Source organism: Periplaneta americana, chromosome 2 (assembly GCF_040183065.1).
Source record: "Periplaneta americana isolate PAMFEO1 chromosome 2, P.americana_PAMFEO1_priV1, whole genome shotgun sequence".
NCBI lineage: Eukaryota > Metazoa > Arthropoda > Insecta > Blattodea > Blattidae > Periplaneta > Periplaneta americana.
The window spans coordinates 42769876-42788063 of NC_091118.1; the positions used below are offsets into that span (position 1 = coordinate 42769876).

Below are 18188 nucleotides of genomic sequence, written 5' to 3' on the forward strand. Positions count from 1 at the left end.
CCAGCTTTGACCATATAAGGGGCAGCATCGCTAATAAAGAATAACACATTATCGTACATAATACCCTTTGGCCACAGGATACCCATAGCTTCGTTGAACAGTTTAACTATAGTTTTGTTATTGCACTTTTCTAGAACATCACAATGTAAAAGAATTCGTTCAGAATATTGTTCACTTAACAAACCGATAACTACATTACCAACAAGTCTACCTTCTTTGTCGGGAGTCTCATCAATGGAAACCCAAATTGAACTATCTTTAATTTCATCTCTTATCTTCTGTATTGTCTCATCGTAGATGGATGGAGCATACGTCTTCCTAAGTGTTGGCTCATCCGGGATTGTATGTTGAGTATATTTTTCAAGGAATTCCCTGAAGACCTTATTCTTTAGTTTGTAGAGAGGAATATCAGCAGAGATGAGAGAACGGCACAGGTCGATGTTAAACTCAGATCTTACATTCGATGTTGTTGGTTGTGTTAAAAACAATTGTCTCTGCTTGGAATTTAGTTGTTTGTTGGCCTGATGTTTACTAGTTGTAATGTGTTGTTGCACCAGGAACTTTTGTGTAGATGATACTGCACACTGACACAAATTACAAAATAATATTTTATTGTCAGTTGATAAACCATCTTCTTTAAATTCTGAAATGTAACTTGTTAGTTTTGATTTTAAATTGACTGAATGACGTACTTTTGGCATATTTACCGTCTTTATAGTATGATTTACAAAACTGAACCTATGTGTACTCTGACTGGCATTTAACTGTTGAGCTGCACAACTGAAGTCTGTTAAAAATTTTAAATTAAATTAATACAGTTTTGTAACTTACTTTCCCATTGTTGATAGGACTGCTAATTTTCAAATAACTCTGATGTTAAAGGGATTACTGAACATGTGTTTAAATCTCTATTGTTGAAATGTATTTTTAAAAGTTAATGGAATTTTGTTTTGTTTTATTGTTAAACCTAATATAATATGGACTGTTTTATATGAAATATGGAAAATATATGGAAATTAACGAAAATATGTACTAAACTCTAAAATATGGAAAAATATGGAAAATAAAAGTAGGATTTTTCAACCCTACACATTGTGAAACATAAAGATAATGCAAAATATAAATTATATTAGCTTTATAAGTAAATATGTATTTACATATAAATCCTTTCCCTGATTATTACAAATCACGCTACTCTTGTAGGGTAGATGAGGGTTATTGTAAACAGGGGGTAATTGTAAATAACTGCTATGAGTAGTATATCGAAATGATAGCCGTCAAAATCTTGGATTTAAAATATAGGCATCCTAATAAATTCAAATGAACAAAAAGGAAAATGTTAATATAAAAATTTTAATTTGGGGGAATATTTAAATTAAAATGTTGGCTAGCCTACAAAGCAGTTTGGCGCCAAATAAGAGTAACTGCTTAGTTGTGAACGAATTTTGTGAGATTCTACAAAAAAAGTTCAGAAAGAATTTTGCTTCACCTTCATTTTTGGCATTGTAAGTAAACGTACAGTGCTACATTTGAAGAATATGTTGTTTTATGAGTAGTGTATAGTAGTTAACTTGGGGCTAAGCGGGATGAAGTTACAGGAGAATGGAGAAAGTTACACAACGCAGAACTGCATGCATTGTATTCTTCACCTGACATAATTAGGAACATTAAATCCAGACGTTTGAGATGGGCAGGGCATGTAGCACGTATGGGCGAATCCAGAAATGCATATAGAGTGTTAGTTGGGAGACCGGAGGGAAAAAGACCTTTAGGGAGACCGAGACGTGGATGGGAGGATAATATTAAAGTGGATTTGAGGGAGGTGGGATATGATGATAGAGACTGGATTAATCTTGCACAGGATAGGGACCGATGGCGGGCTTATATGAGGGCAGCAATGAACCTTCGGGTTCCTTGAAAGCCATTTGGAAGTAAGTAAGTATAGTAGTTAACATTTTATTACAATAGTTTTGAGATCTTCCATAACCTCAGTTCATTAAATTATGACGTGTTTACATTTGCCCCATAGTTTTAATTGCTTGGGAGTAATTGTAAACATGTTTTACTATGGTTACATTTCGTACTTTTCAGTAATCAAAGAGACTCCCACCCAACTACACTGTAGAGGATTTAGAGAGGGCTGTCACAGATGTGAAAAACAGTAACTACAGTTATCGTGGAGCTCAGGAGAGGTACAGTATTATATTTCCTCATATGTCAACGTTAAAGGGACGAAAAGTACCAGTGACCAAAATTGGAGTTGGAAGGAGTATAGCTCTTTCTTCTGAAACAGAACAAAAATGTTCTGTGTCAGATAGCCAGTGCGAAAATTGGTGTTTACAATTACCCCCTTTCAAAAGGTAAATGTAAAAAGGTGGAGTAAATGTAAACTAGTAATTAAAAGATGAAAAAAGTCAACATTATTTTAAATCTATTTTCAGGGAAAAGAAAAATCTAAAAATAACACAATGTTTCTTTGTCATGCTTACTGAGGGTTGTGTAATGTTGAAATATACTTGAAATCAGTGAAAAATATTTACAATTACCCTGGTCTACCCTAAATTCTTTAAGACTGTACATTAGGATGCATAATTAAACTGTAAAGAATCAAGGTTCTAAAGTCGTATGATTTGTAACAATCTTTGTGATAAGTATGTAAGAATGATGTCATTTTTAGTTAAAAATTGAAAAATAAAATCTGTACAAAGCAATTCACACCACATTTTTAGCTTCAGAACACTAGCCAATTAAAGAAATGACACTTATAGTTCATTCTCTATTTGTAATACTTTTTTACCCTTAAAACTAAAGAAAACAAGTATTTTCCTAACAACTCCAAATTAATGTAACTTTGAAAATACTGAGATTAGGACAAATGTTTATAAGACATTTTGTTGTTAAGAATGTCTTCGGAAATAAGCTCCGTAAGTGACGGTAAATCCTCGTGAATCACCCTGTATGTATCGTATGCGGAGACAAAGAGGAAGGAAGAAAATAGAGAATGGAGAATGCTGGGTTTACAATGAAAGACCTACCCTTGGACAGAAAACTATTAATGAAGGAAATAATAATAATAATAATAATAATAATAATAATAATAATAATAATAATAAAATATCTTAGGTACGGTGAAGAAGCAAGGCGATAATGTTGTGTGGGACCAAATTAAGATATGTACATGTTGAGGACTGGCCGTTAATGGGCCGGCAGGCGCATGGTTTGAGCCCGTCCCATCACCGCCGAAGTGTCAGGTGGGGTGGGGGGAGGTCATTCAAGATGCTGGCTCGCGCGCCGGATTGCGCGCTCTTCAGTATTCGCCGAACAGCGGCGCTGTGTGAGTGTGTGTAGTGTTGAGCTCTGCCGTCTGAAGGTGCGACGACTGACGTCTCTTCAACACGAAACAGGTAACACGCTACTTGCATATCACATCTATGTGTAAGTGTGTATCCTCCTCTCGAAACTTCATTTTATACTTAAACATTCTGAAATATATTACTTTATTCTCAACTCAAAATAGACGACAAAAAATGTATGATTTTGTGATGCGAAATAAGACATTGCGATGTTAAAAGCGTTATCGTTTTAACGCAATATTTTTGTTATTATTCTTCCATCAAGATGCTCGACCCCATTGGCATTTGTTTTCAACTAGATACTTTCCTCCAAGGCCACAATGAAATTTTAGACATCAGACGCTGGCCAAACGACAAAAATATTATTTTATACTCAAATACTTGTTAAAGAATTGTTTATATTTTTGGTTAATAACAATAATAGAAACGTTTTTTCACGATGCCTAATAAGAGTATGTATCAGGATTTAAGCTAGAAAATAAATAATTGTTGAAAAAATACACAAAAGAAAAATTATATTTGTGCAAAATTGCGAAATGCCTGTACAATAATATAAATGTTTGTGCAAAAAGATAAAATTAATAAAGTATGCAGAAACAAAAAGTTATGTAATTTGTTTCTTGGTGTTTTATTACTTTCAATCCATCTTATCACATTCTAGATATACTTATGTAAGTAAATCATTAGACGTATGTATGTTTAGAATCAATTACTGCTGAATTTACATGACATTAAAATACGTTATTTTATGGGCACTCTAAACATTGAGATTCTTTACTAGTATTCCCTTCAAGATTTATTGTTAGCGCAGTGATAACTCTTTTACTGAAAGGCGGTTTCTAATTTCAGTTTTTACAAGATTCACGCAACTAAATCCTCGCTCACAATTTACAGAATGCGATGGAATTATATAAATCAAGTAGAAGAAATTGTTCACTTAACTTACATGAATTGCACCAACTCTTTGAAACCAATTCCTGAACATCTATTGCTCAATACCTTTTTGAACTTTGCCCATGCCATTAGCATTTCATTTAAATTCAGATTAGTTCATACACATCTCTGATTTCATTTTCTCCATTAGGTCTACCATCTTCGCTTCTGAAGTCCAATGTGGTTGTCGCATTTTTGCACATTTACATTCAAAGTCTGTTGCATTTTTAGAAGTCGAGTAGCAAAATACGACAAATGAGACTGTGGCTTAAACCCTGATATGTATTAACATTCTTTTTATATTTTCTAATAACTTTGTTAGTAAACATTTTTATATTTATTATATATTTTAAATGACTGAACACAATCTTCATGAGAGAAATTAGCACCATGTTCACAGGAGATTTTATCCAAGTTGGGGTGCTAGAGATTGTGAATAATCATAAGGCACCTTGAAAGTGATTGTTTGACAGTCTATCTTTGTAACAATTTTTGTACACTACATATGTAAGTGAAGCTTGATTTACTCATTTAGATTGAAGCAAATATTGGCGAAACTTGCAAGATTCTTGGAATTTGGAAAATTATCCACATATTTTGCTATTTCATTACCGGTAAACGGCTTTTAAGTTCTTTTTAGAAATGAATGTCATATGTTTCAAATTATAAACTACCTTGGTTAATCTCGGCAACATTGCTTTTAATTCTTCTGGTCATTCATTCATTTATTCATTTATTCATTCATTCACTCATTCATTAATTCATGTATTCTTCTGGTAGGGCTAAGGCCTTCACACTCTCTGTCCCACCTAACCAAGACTAACTACTATAAACGATACCGAATATAGTATAATAAGCTAAAATAGATGCAATAAAATTATTTTACAAAACAGTAGTGACATATGAATATTCAAGAAATATCTTTAACTTAAAAATATAAGCTACACGGAGAAACCAGCGAACAGGTAGGCCTATTGAGTAAGTAGGCCTACTTCTGGTGATTTTGGAAGTGAAAATGATTGAATTTGTAAGGGATTTTTTGTGGAGATGGATATAAAAATTGTAAGGATTTTCTAGCGATATATTCGGACGAAGATAAATTGTTGGAAAATGTAGTAAATTACATTTCAAATGAGAGGTGCATCATATTGGATATGCATATGTGGTGGTTTCTAGTGAAAAAAGTAAACTTAGGAATATAAAACATAGGATACGATGTGAAATAGCATAATTTGTAATAATGGAATAAGTAGTAAACATAGTAAAACAACAAATAACAACGATATAAACACAGTTTTCGTAATATGACTTCGCGGTTTTTATATCCGCATTACACCAGTACCATCAACGTCACAAAAAAAAAAAAAAAAATCACCAGCTTTTTCCAGCGCTAGACAATTTTGAGTATATGCAAGCCATAACAAAATGCCTAAAATAATCTAATCTAACCTGCCACTGATTCGTATATGCAAGGTATAGCAAAAACCTAAACTAACCTAACCTGTCACATATGCAAGGCATACGAAAATCCCAAACTAACCTAACGCTATGTTATGTTAGTAAGACTGCAGAAAATGCTTAAAACAGTTGAAAGTGTATAAGCGGAGTACGAAGGGAAGTACCAACAAATATCTTACTATAATAATGCCGGACAACTGTATATTAGCAGCATTGACGTGAGTGTGAAATATCGCGGACTTCACATCTAGCGGAGCGGCGTGGAATTACGTCCACAAATACAAATATTAACATAGCGGAAATCGGACTATTGTTTAAAACGTGAGGTATTAATGTGGAATAATATACGAGACACTTAAGAAAGTTGAATAGTACCGTATTTAATGTAACATTATTTTATATCACAGCTGCATATCATGAGAAATATTGCATGCTTCATATTATTTTCCGTAATTAATTGTTGCGTATGTTTTCTTTGGTTTAGTGGGACAAAATTAATTCTGACATTAAGAATGAATTTACAATAACGCTTTATACACCCATTGCTGACAACTGCAAAGATAAAAATGATAGTATTCTGATGCTTGTAATAATTAGTAAAGGCATGTGGACAACAATAAAACTTAATTTGCTAAACCTTAAAATTTCCAATATATTTTAACTTCTATTCATTTATTAGGTCTAAATAAAAAAACTAATTTTTATTGTTCTATCAACACAGAGACAAAGACTAATAAAGAATTTTGTTGTCTCACGTTTTATGAACTCTCGGAAATCGAAAGTACGATTTGGAGCAATTTGTAATGCTGTAATTGTAGCAATTATAAACAGCACACATACACCCTGACATTTTAACACAGCAATAATTAATAAAACTATTAACTAGCCCAGCAACAATATACATTGCAGTTGATTACAGCTTGTTTCGCGAGTATCTCTACACCAGCCGCCTAGGTAGCAGCACCAGCGTCGTTCGCGCGAAAAACTGCTAGCTGTCCGGTATTATTATAGTAAGATATTTGGTACCAATTCGCTAGTTTAGTCAGCTAGACTGAGAAGTAAATGATAGTATTCAGTATGCAAATCTAGCTTTCAGGTGAAGCTCCCTGTGAATAATTTCAGTAATAAACTTTATTAATATCAGTGACAGGTTATCATATTTAGTACTTAAGGGTAGATGGTGCGACATCATAGTTATAAATGCTCACGCCCCTACAGAAGAGAAAGACGACTATATAAAGGATAGCTTCTATGAGGAATTGGAACATACTTTTGATCAGTTTCCTAGATATCATATGAAAATTTTATTGGGGGATTTCAACGCTAAAGTAGGACGGGAGGATATTTTTAGACCAACTATTGGAAAAGAGAGCCTACACGCAATTAGTAGTGACAATGGAGTTAGATTAGTCAACTTTGCCACATCGAAAAATTTAATTGTCAAAAGTACAACATTCCCCCATAAGGATATACATAAATATACTTGGACTTCTCCAGATGGATTGACACACAACCAAATAGATCACATCTTGATAGATAAACGGAGACATACTAGTATAGTAGATATTCGAACTTTCAGAGGTGCAGACTGTAATTCTGACCATTATTTGGTGATTGGAGAATTAAGAGAAAGATTATCAGTAGCCAAGCGAGTAGAGCAACAAGTTAATATTACTAAATTCAATATTTTGAAATTAAAGGACGAGGAAGCTAAGCAAAATTATCAGGTCGAAATTTCGAATAGGTTTGCCACTTTAGAAAGTTCCGACGAAGTTGAGAAAGAATTAGATGTTAATAGCGTGTGGGAAAATATCAGAGATAGTATCAAAATTGCAGCTGAGCAGAGCATAGGTTATTATGAAACTAAGAAAAAGAAACCGTGGTTTGATGAAGATTGTTGCATGGTAGTAGAAAGAAGGAAACAGGCAAAATTGAAATTCTTACAGGATCCAGTTGAGGAGAATAGAGATAATTATTTCAATGAAAGACGGGAAGCAAGTCGTACACTTAGGAATAAAAAGAGAGGTTACTTGAAGGAAAAACTGAATGAGGTAGAAACAAATAGTAAGAATAAAAACATTCGAGATTTATATAAGGGTATAAAGGAATTTAAGAACGGATATCAGTCAAGGGTAAACGTGATCAAGGATGAGAATGGTGACTTGCTTGCAGACTCTTCATCAATCCTAAACAGATGGAAAAACTATTTTGCGCAACTACTAAATGTACATAGGCCAAATAGAAATGATCGGGACGATATTGAAATACAAACTGCTGAGCCATTTATACCCGAACCCACGATTTCAGAAGTCGAAATTGCGATAGAAAATCTGAAAAAGTACAAGTCTCCAGGTATCGATCAAATTCCAGCAGAATTAATACAAGAGGGTGGAAGTGCATTATATAGCGAAATTTATAAACTTGTACTTGCTATTTGGGAAAAGGAAATTGTACCAGAACAATGGAAGGAGTCCATAATTGTACCTATTTTTAAAAAGGGGGACAAAACCAACTGTGGTAACTTTCGAGGAATATCACTTTTGTTGACGTCGTACAAAATTTTGTCCAATATTCTTTTGAGGAGATTAACTCCGTACATAGATGAAATTATTGGGGATCATCAGTGCGGTTTTCGGCGTAATAGATCGACTATTGATCAGATTTTTTGTATTCGGCAGATAATGGAGAAAAAATGGGAGTATAAGGGTACAGTACATCAGTTATTCATAGATTTCAAAAAGGCATATGACTCGGTTAAGAGGGAAGTATTATATGATATTCTTATTGAATTTGGTATTCCCAAGAAACTAGTTCGATTAATTAAAATGTGTCTCAGTGAAACATACAGCAGAGTCCGTATAGGTCAGTTTCTATCTGATCCTTTTCCAATTCACTGCGGGCTAAAGCAGGGAGATGCACTATCACCTTTACTTTTTAACTTCGCTTTAGAATATGCCATTAGGAAAGTTCAGGATAACAGGCAGGGTTTGGAATTGAACGGGCTACATCAGCTTCTTGTCTATGCAGATGACGTGAATATGTTAGGAGAAAATAAACAAACGGTTAGGGAAAACACGGAAATTTTACTTGAAGCAAGTAAAGCGATCGGTTTGGAAGTAAATCCCGAAAAGACAAAGTATATGATTATGTCTCGTGACGGGAATATTGTACGAAATGGAAATATAAATATTGGAGATTTATCCTTCGAAGAGGTGGAAAAATTCAAATATCTTGGAGCAACAGTAACAAATGTAAATGACACTCGGGAGGAAATTAAACGCAGAATAAATATGGGAAATGCGTGTTATTATTCGGTTGAGAAGCTCTTGTCATCCAGTCTGCTGTCCAAAAATCTGAAAGTTAGAATTTATAAAACAGTTATATTACCGGTTCTTCTATATGGCTGTGAAACTTGGACTCTCACTCTGAGAGAGGAACATAGGTTAAGGGTGTTTGAGAATAAGGTGCTTAGGAAAATATTTGGGGCTAAGCGGGATGAAGTTACAGGAGAATGGAGAAAGTTACACAACACAGAACTGCACGCATTGTATTCTTCACCTGACATAATTAGGAACTTGAAATCCAGACGTTTGAGATGGGCAGGGCATGTAGCACGTATGGGCGAATCCAGAAATGCATATAGAGTGTTAGTTGGGAGACCGGAGGGAAAAAGACCTTTAGGAAGGCCGAGACGTAGATGGGAGGATAATATTAAAATGGATTTGAGGGAGGTGGGGTATGATGATAGAGACTGGCTTAATCTTGCACAGGATAGGGACCGATGGCGGGCTTATGTGAGGGCGGCAATGAACCTTCGGGTTCCTTAAAAGCCATTTGTAAGTAAGTAAGTAAGTAATAAACTTTATTAAACCTCGTAATTACACACAAACAGTAAAATTAATAAGAGAGCCAGGAGATAAAAGTAAAAGTCGACAGATCAAACTATACATTACATTTAATGACAGTGAGGTGTCATATAGTCCAATAGATGGATTTTCAATTTAATTTTGACAGCTCCCGGCAATCTTTGATACGAAGAAGGAGAGATTTCTATGCTTCAATAAGTGACACTGTGAAGTTGAAGAGTGTAGTGTACTGTAGAGTTGCTGTTACAGAATTGTTAGGATATGTCACTGTTAGGAGAGGGTGTGAAAATCGGAAAGTCCAATGAAACTATTTGATAAAATATCTGTTTGACCCTATTCAATATACAGGGTGTTTCCGGGCTAGTGTTACAAACTTTCAGGGATGATGGGGAAGGGCACATGTATCAATTTGAGATAAGGAACCCTGGTCCGGATATGACCGAGTCGAAAGTTATAAGCAAAAATAGTTGTGTGGAAATGGAATTGTAATTTGGCACCACGTGCCCTCTTTCCCTTAACCTTTGGAACAGTCGTGGAAAAATGGCATGAGTCGGATGTCTCCTACGTGGGTACTTGCCCGATACAATTGTGAGCTTGTCTAATGTTCCCATTGTTTCATCCGTATTCGAAAATCAGGTCCGCATATTCCGCTCTCGTGTACTCCTTCATTTCACTAGGACTGATCGACTGGACACTGCAACTTGTACACATACACTGCTGTCTACAGACGTGCATATCAGGACCGACCATGTCCGTTACACATTACGCTATCTGCATTGCTTTAGTGTAGTTTCCTGTCCCCACCCCTTCAGACAGCGCACTGAATGGAATACTGTAAGTAGACAACGTAAACAACATCAGATACATACAGTCTGTATAAGATGTACAGATAAATACACACAAATAAGGTGTACAGAGGAACAAAATTATTTCATTTCCACACAACCAATTTTACTCGTAACTTTCGACTCAGTCATTTCCGGACCGGGGTTCCTTATCTCAAATTGATACATGTGCCCTTCCCCAACATCCCTGAAAGTTTGTAACACCAGCCCGGAAACATCCTGTATATCGTCGTTGTTCCTGCAATAACTCCTATGTGATATATTTATCGATTTTCGGATTTTTGTTCTATTAACTTAAATAGTGATACAGCAGATAATAAAATCTCCTATATCTAATTATATTTTGTTTCGAAAATGTACGAATTCACAGTCTCCTATGTACGGCTGCCATAGGATGAGTAAATGTGTTTTTTCTTCTTACTGGAAACTTTTATATTTTGCACATAGGAGTTATTGCAGAAACAACGACGATGTATGTATGTATGTATGTATGTATGTATGTATGTATGTATATATACACAGGCTAAACCGTAAGTAATGTCATTAATTTCAGAGCGTTATTCTTTGAGATATTTCAAACAAACAAGCTTAATACAATTTTACTCGTTTTTGTTTTCTTTCAGAAATAACAATAATTGTTTTATATGAAACATTTCATAGCTTGTTTTGGGAAAACCATTGATTTAATTCTCAATATACTTTGTCAGTTTAAGAGAAGAGTGTATTATGGTAATAAATAATTGGAAGAATTTTAGTTTTATCTTTTAATGTGCAGAAATTTGATCCGACAAATGCAGCATTGTAAAATTACTATGCAGAACGAAAAGTTACGTTTGTTCGGATCAAATTTGTGCACATATTTAAAAGGACAAAACTAAAATTCTTTCAGTCATTTAGCATCATAATACGTTGTTCTCTTTAACTGAGAATATTGAAAATTGATGAATGGCTTTCCCAAATCACGTTCCGAAATGTTTCATATAAAATAATTATTATCTAGAAAAGGAAGCAAAAACGAGTAAAATTGTATTAACATTTTTTGTTTGAAAATTTTCACAGAATAACCCCTGAAATTAATAACATTGCTTACGGTTCACCCTGTATACATAAAGCAGGAGGATCGAGCAATCTAAAATACTTCGCTCACTCAGTCGAAGCCAAAATAACATTTTTAGGAACGGTGTTACATGATCAAATCGACGCATATTTTAGATGAAACGTACGCATATATCATGAACACGCTGGGGTCTGAGAGTGAGATTAATATTTATTATTTATAGTGAAAGTATTAAAATGATTGCCAAGTGATATGTGCCGATAAAATGTATTCAGAAATACATCGAAAAATTTCTACGTACAAGGTGCACTCAATATATTTCCGAATTGCATATGTATTGTACCGTTAAACATGCATGCATGTGTCCACATCTGTAGAGTGACAGTTAGCTCGTCTAGCCGCGAAACCAGGTAGCCCGGGTTCGATTCCCGGTCGGGGAAATGCTGGTTAACTTTCGGTGTTGGATCCCGGACTCATTTCATCGGCATTATCACCTTCATCTCATTCAGATGCTAAATAACCTAAGATGTTGATAAAGCGTCGTAAAATAACCTACTAAAATAAAAAAAATGCATGCACGTGTCACTGAAGATAACGTCTGTTGAGTCAGTCTATCCAACACCGTCAGATTGTCTTTAAGAACTGAGCTTCTACACGTGATTTTGTGCAAACATGTGAAGGACCTATTGCTATTTTTCCTGAAATCTCTCCATATACGCCTTCTATCTAGACTTCTTCCCTACCTTTCAAGTAATGCATTTAGTATAGATTCCAGGCGTTTCCCTGGTTCTAGATAACTGCTCCGTTGCCTATGTCCTGCGTGTTGCCTTCATTCAGGGCAGTCCGGAAACTTACTGACTGCCTCTTGTACATGGATTTGGATTTTTCGAGCAGTAAATTTGACAACATCTCTAGTTTCATCCAATACACTATCTAGTACGAAAATATCCTTTTATTCATCAATGTCATCCTTTAAGTGTAATATTTCTTTGCAACGAAACTTGATAAAACTTCATACGTTAATAATGATGAATGAGAAAGATAGGAGATAAGTAGAATTTCTATAATTATGTGGAAATTTTAAGTGATTGGTGGGTGTGTGGTTATATGGCCTTGGATGTTTGTAGGTTAAGATGTGTATAAAATAATCGTTAAAAGATATATTCTTAAGCAATCTTTCTTTAATTAATTCCAAGTAGGTCACCGTTTAATAAGAATCATTTTAGCATGATCATAAAACGAGAACATTAACTTTTAATATACATAGTAGTAACCAATACAAGAAAATAAACCGAGAATGCGCTGCTCAAAGCCACTTGTAATACCTGAATGTAATGCATATACAATTATATTTTAACTTCGTTTATTTTCCAATAATGATATCTTGCGATTTACATAGGCCCGAAGCCGCTAAGGTGTAATGAGTTGCAGGCTGTATCGGTGCGCCCACGCTTAGGAGCAAGATGCACATTATAGACTACGAGTATATAGAGTATTATAGAAATAACAACGAACGTTTTTCCCGAACAGGTGCCCACTTATATGTACCACGTTAAAAACTATGGAACAATGTTAAGGAAATTCATATCAACGAGTCCACACCTGTGGAGTAACGGTCAGCGCGTCTGGCCGCGAAACCAGGTGGCCCGGGTTCGAATCCCGGTCGGGGCAAGTTATCTGGTTGAGGTTTTTTCGGGGTTTTCCCTCAACCCAATACGAGCAAATGCTGGGTAACTTTCGGTGCTGGATCCCGGACTCATTTCACCGGCATTATCACCTTCATATCATTCAGACGCTAAATAACCTAGATGTTGATACAGCGTCGTAAAATAACCCAATAAAATAAAAAAAATTCATATCAACGTCCTTACTCGTTTTTAATAATAGAATCGACTGAAATATTTATCGATAATCGATAGACTTATGTATACAAGGTGAACCGTATATATTTCAATTGCACAAAAATATCACTGCATCGATTTATTACTAATATTTTTAATTTTTAAGCTTTTATGTTGACGGGTGATTACAATCCAATTTTCCTGATTATCTCAATCGTAAGTTCACGTCATTAATTAGGCTTAACCAATATATATATATATATATATATATATATATATATATATATAATTTTGCGCTACACTTACGTTTTAAATATTTTGGGAATTGTTTAAATACTAACAAAAGCGACACACACTAAAGCTGCCACAATATTATTTCTCATTAGGAAGCTTCTCCCAATAGTCACCAGATGCTGACACTTATCAGCACAAAATTACGAGTCTTTGCCGCGAAAATCAAACGCGATCGGATTCGCCTGCCTGCAAAGAACGATTGAAATCGGCCTACACTACCTCAATACAAAAAAAAAACCGTGGCGCGACAACCCATGAAGGTTCAAGGCTTCATGTTTACATGCCTCTGCAGAGTTAAATGATCATTCAACCAACTTTCCTGCAGGAGGTAACGATCCACCCAGCTGTTATAGCTGACTTACCGAAACCAAATTTCCCTGCTGAGTTTAGCTGCCGAAAATTATCATAACACTGTCCCTGCTGAGTTTAGCTGCCGAAAATTATCACAACACTGGATAACCACCGGTTCCATGCATTATAATTTTAGACAAAAAAAATCACCGGCTGTCATACGCAAAATCCCCTTCGGAATACGTTTGTGGATTCCGTGAGAGCTTTTTACATGTGAATGAATTTCTTGTGTACGATTCCGCTCCGTTTTTCCTTTGTTTTGTTTGTTTGTTGCTTCTGCTGTCTGTTTATAGGTCAAATGTTATAAGTAGAATCCTGGAGTATGTATGTATGGAGTAGGTAGATCTCTTCAGATCTACTGTTCAGTGAACATACGAAAACAAAACAAAGCTAGGTGCTTGGAAATGAGTGCCCTAATAAAAGAATTTGGTATCCAGTACTTCATTAGGAAAGGAGATGTATTTACTCAAAAAGGATCAATGTTTCATTTGAAACACTTAAAATGTTTGCAGTCATTCATCGTAACGTGTAGAGATACGTAAAGTATGCACTCATAATTTGTTTTATTTTAAGTCTGTTCTGACATTTATGTGTTTTCATTTGTTAATCCCAATCTATACTAATAATAAATCTGTAGCCGAAATTTTTCTGGTAATTTTCGAATTTCCAAAAATAATTGGTCCTAACATATATAATTAACCACCCTGAAACCGAAAATCGCATTTTTGAAATTTTTGTTTGTATGTCTGTCTGTATGTTTGTTACCTTTTCACGCGATAATGGCTGAACCGATTTATATGAAAATTGGAATATAAATTAAGTTCGTTGTAACTTAGATTTTAGGCTATATGGCATTCGAAATACTTTACTTAAAAGGGGGGTTATAAGGGGGACTGAATTAAATAAATCGAAATATCTCGCTTATTGTTGATTTTTGTGAAAAATGTTACATAACAAAAGTTTCTTTAAAAATGATTTCCGATAAGTTTTATTCTTTACAAAATTTTGATAGCACTGATATTTAATGAGATAAATGAGTTTTAAAATTAAAATAACGCCATCTAAGACGGTGCAATGAATTAAGAACAAATGACTTCGTCTATAAGGGGCCTTGGACAACAAGAATCGAAACAGGGGCCTTAGACATCAACAATCGAAAGCTATTAAACATAGCCTGTGTTTGATGAAGTAATATCAGAAGCTAAATTAACCGATTTGTATAATTAATTATTATTTCACCATTGGAAAGTGTAGTTTCTCTAGATGGACATAATGCTATAATGTTATTACGGTAACGTCTGAGTAAATCGAGGACAGGTAAGATTAAAATACCTTCTTATGCACAGAAAATTTGATAGGCTATTTTGTACATTCGTTTTCTGTATTTCTTAAAATGATATTTATGTACACTCATTTTAATCTCAGAGAATTAACGAATAACGAGAGTGTATTGATTTAGTATGCAGCAATAGTACGTTAGCTTAGCAATCCATTATTTTATAATTCAAATTTTAACTATGCTCAATTGAATCGTGTTAAAATACATAAAATATATATGCAATAAATGCAATGCAAAAAAAATTGGGTAATGAGCGAAGCAGATTATCTTGCGCTGTTGTAAAAGTTGTTCCCTGGATCAAACGTCCTATTTTAATTATGTAATTACTTTATATTTATTTCTAACAGGTGCAGCGGAGCGCACGGGTACGGCTAGTCTTCAATCAAATATAAAGTAGGCCTATCTTAGTGTAAGAAATCATGGGTAGACAAATTCCGGGCAGCATGTAGCCATGGCGACTAAAAATTATCATGTGGTGCTGAATTGTTTAAGACTTTCATTTGTTTTATGTCACTACGACTAATACATAATGTTAACAAAAGCGGTTGTAGGAAGAAATTCGAACGTACTTCTTAGATTAATATTGTTACATTTGTTGCGCATCTCAAGATATTGTCACTGTATAGCTTCAGTGGAGAGCACAGAGCGTCTCTGAGAGCGTGTGTTTGCATTGCATAGATATTTAATACTGTCTAATATATTTCAATAAATGTATCTTTATCTTAGCTGGAATGGTTTTCTCATTGCATGTGTGGATAAAATGTGGTGACTCCCGAAAATAAAGGAGATGGCTCCTGAAAATGTTTAGTTTTGTCTAACCATGGTAAAAACAAAATATCTTTTATTGCATATAAGCTGCCTTTAAATAAATACTTCGTTGTTATTTTATTGAATTCAAATGGTATTTCGTACATGAGTGCGCCTACTATTCCTGTTCTACACTGACTTATAAACACAGGTACACGAATAGATATAAACACACAGTACCGGAATGTGCGGGGAGAGACCGCAGCGTGAAGATAGTATGATCGATGTACACCTAACTTGTATTCAAAGTAACCAAACGGAGGACGTTAGTTATGACTCATATATATTCAAAGAGTAAATGAGATGTAAAATGAACATATTTTCCTTAGTCGTGTGAACCAGATGCTGCCCGAATTGGACTTAGATACATTCACGCTACAGAAGCTCGGTCATTGTTTTATTCTAAGGCAGTACAATGGCCGAAATTTAATGAGGAAATTTCTTTCCCATGAGGATTCCAACCAACTTTCATTCTATATCGTGGTCCAACTTCCTTAGGTTTTTACGAGGTTTTCCCTCAACCAAATATGAGCAAATGCTGGGTAACTTTCGGTGCTGGACTCCGGACTCATTTAACCGGCATTAACACCTTCATCTCATTTAGACGCTAAATAACCTAAGGTGTTCATAAAGCTTTCTAAAATAACCACAATTAAAATAAAAAACTTCCTTTCATTAATGCGCGAGTCACCAAGCAATTAACCCACGATTACCACTCTCCCTCATTGACACGATAATCTTCCAGATTTAGAGGTGATCACATAACTTTTGTTTTTAATGTTGTTTTGGTCCCATTATTATTATTTTTACTATTATTATTATTATTATCATCATCATCCAGTCTGCTGTCAAAAAATCTGAAAGTTAGAATTTATAAAACTGTTATATTATCGGTTGTTCTTTATGGTTGTGGAACTTGGACTCTCACTTTGAGAGAGGAACAGGGGTTAAGGGTGTTTGAGAATAAGGTGCTTAGGAAAATATTTGGGGCTAAGAGGGATGAAGTTACAGGAGAATGGAGAAAGTTGCACAACACAGAACTGCACGCATTGTATTCTTCTTCACCAGACATAATTAGGAACATTAAATCCAGACGTTTGAGATGGGCAGGGCATGTAGCACGTTTAGGCGAATCCAGAAATGCATATAGAGTGTTATTTGGGAGACCGGAGGGAAAAAGACCTTTGGGGAGGCCGAGACGTAGATGGGAAGATAATATTAAAATGGATTTGAGGGAGGTGATAGAGACTGGATTAATGTTGCTCAGGATAGGGACCGATGGCGGGCTTATGTGAGGGCGGCAATCAACCTCCGGGTCCCTTAAAAGCCAGTAAGTAAGTAAGTATTTATTATTATTATTATTATTATTATTATTATTATTATTATTATTATTAGTACTACTAAAAAGAATATTCCGCAAACAATTCATTATCTTACGCATTTCATCTCCAGTAGGTTGGCAAGTCTGATGTTACGTACTTCCTAGGATTGTTAAGTCGTTTACTTCAGTATTTCGTCGATAGGATTGGACGGTTGGTCGCACAGTACGTATTCAACACATACAATCCTTAAGTATTTTGACATCAGTGACAACACATTCATCAAGATGCAGAAAGCTGTGACGTTGAGTATATGCAACGTCGTTCAAAGATACTTCAGGTCAAAACAACATGAAGGTCATTGTCTTCAAGACGGCATTGTGAATGTAGATCAATGAACTTCACCTTTGTCTACTGAAATTCTGAAATCAGATTCTCCGTGAAAAGTCAAGGGAACCAAGCAGCAGCAGCAGTATCATAGCTGAAGACGATTTACAGAGATCAACCAATCAATTATACAAATTGTAATGTATGTATGTATGTATGTATGTATGTATGTATGTGTTTTATTCACACTGCAAATGGGTATATATACCCGGTAGCAATGGTAACTAATTACACTCAATAATGACAATTAATACTACTACTACTACTACTACTACTACTACTACTACTACTACTACTACAACAATAATAATAATAATAATAATAATAATAATAATAAT

At 34.8% G+C, this 18188-nt stretch overlaps 1 protein-coding gene across 3 annotated transcripts in view; it reads left to right on the forward strand.

Moving 5' to 3' along the window:
* Nucleotides 1-3290: 3290 nt before the first annotated feature.
* LOC138692979 (uncharacterized) overlaps nt 3291-18188 on the forward strand; it is a 479658-nt gene continuing 464760 nt past the window's right edge. Inside the window, exon 1 of one of the 3 annotated variants that reach the window (XM_069816418.1) lies at nt 3291-3404. The gene's annotated coding sequence lies outside the window, so the exon portion shown is untranslated. Of the gene's footprint in view, nt 3440-18188 lie in introns of all 3 variants that reach the window. The other 2 variants (XM_069816439.1, XM_069816427.1) reach the window with 2 other exon arrangements.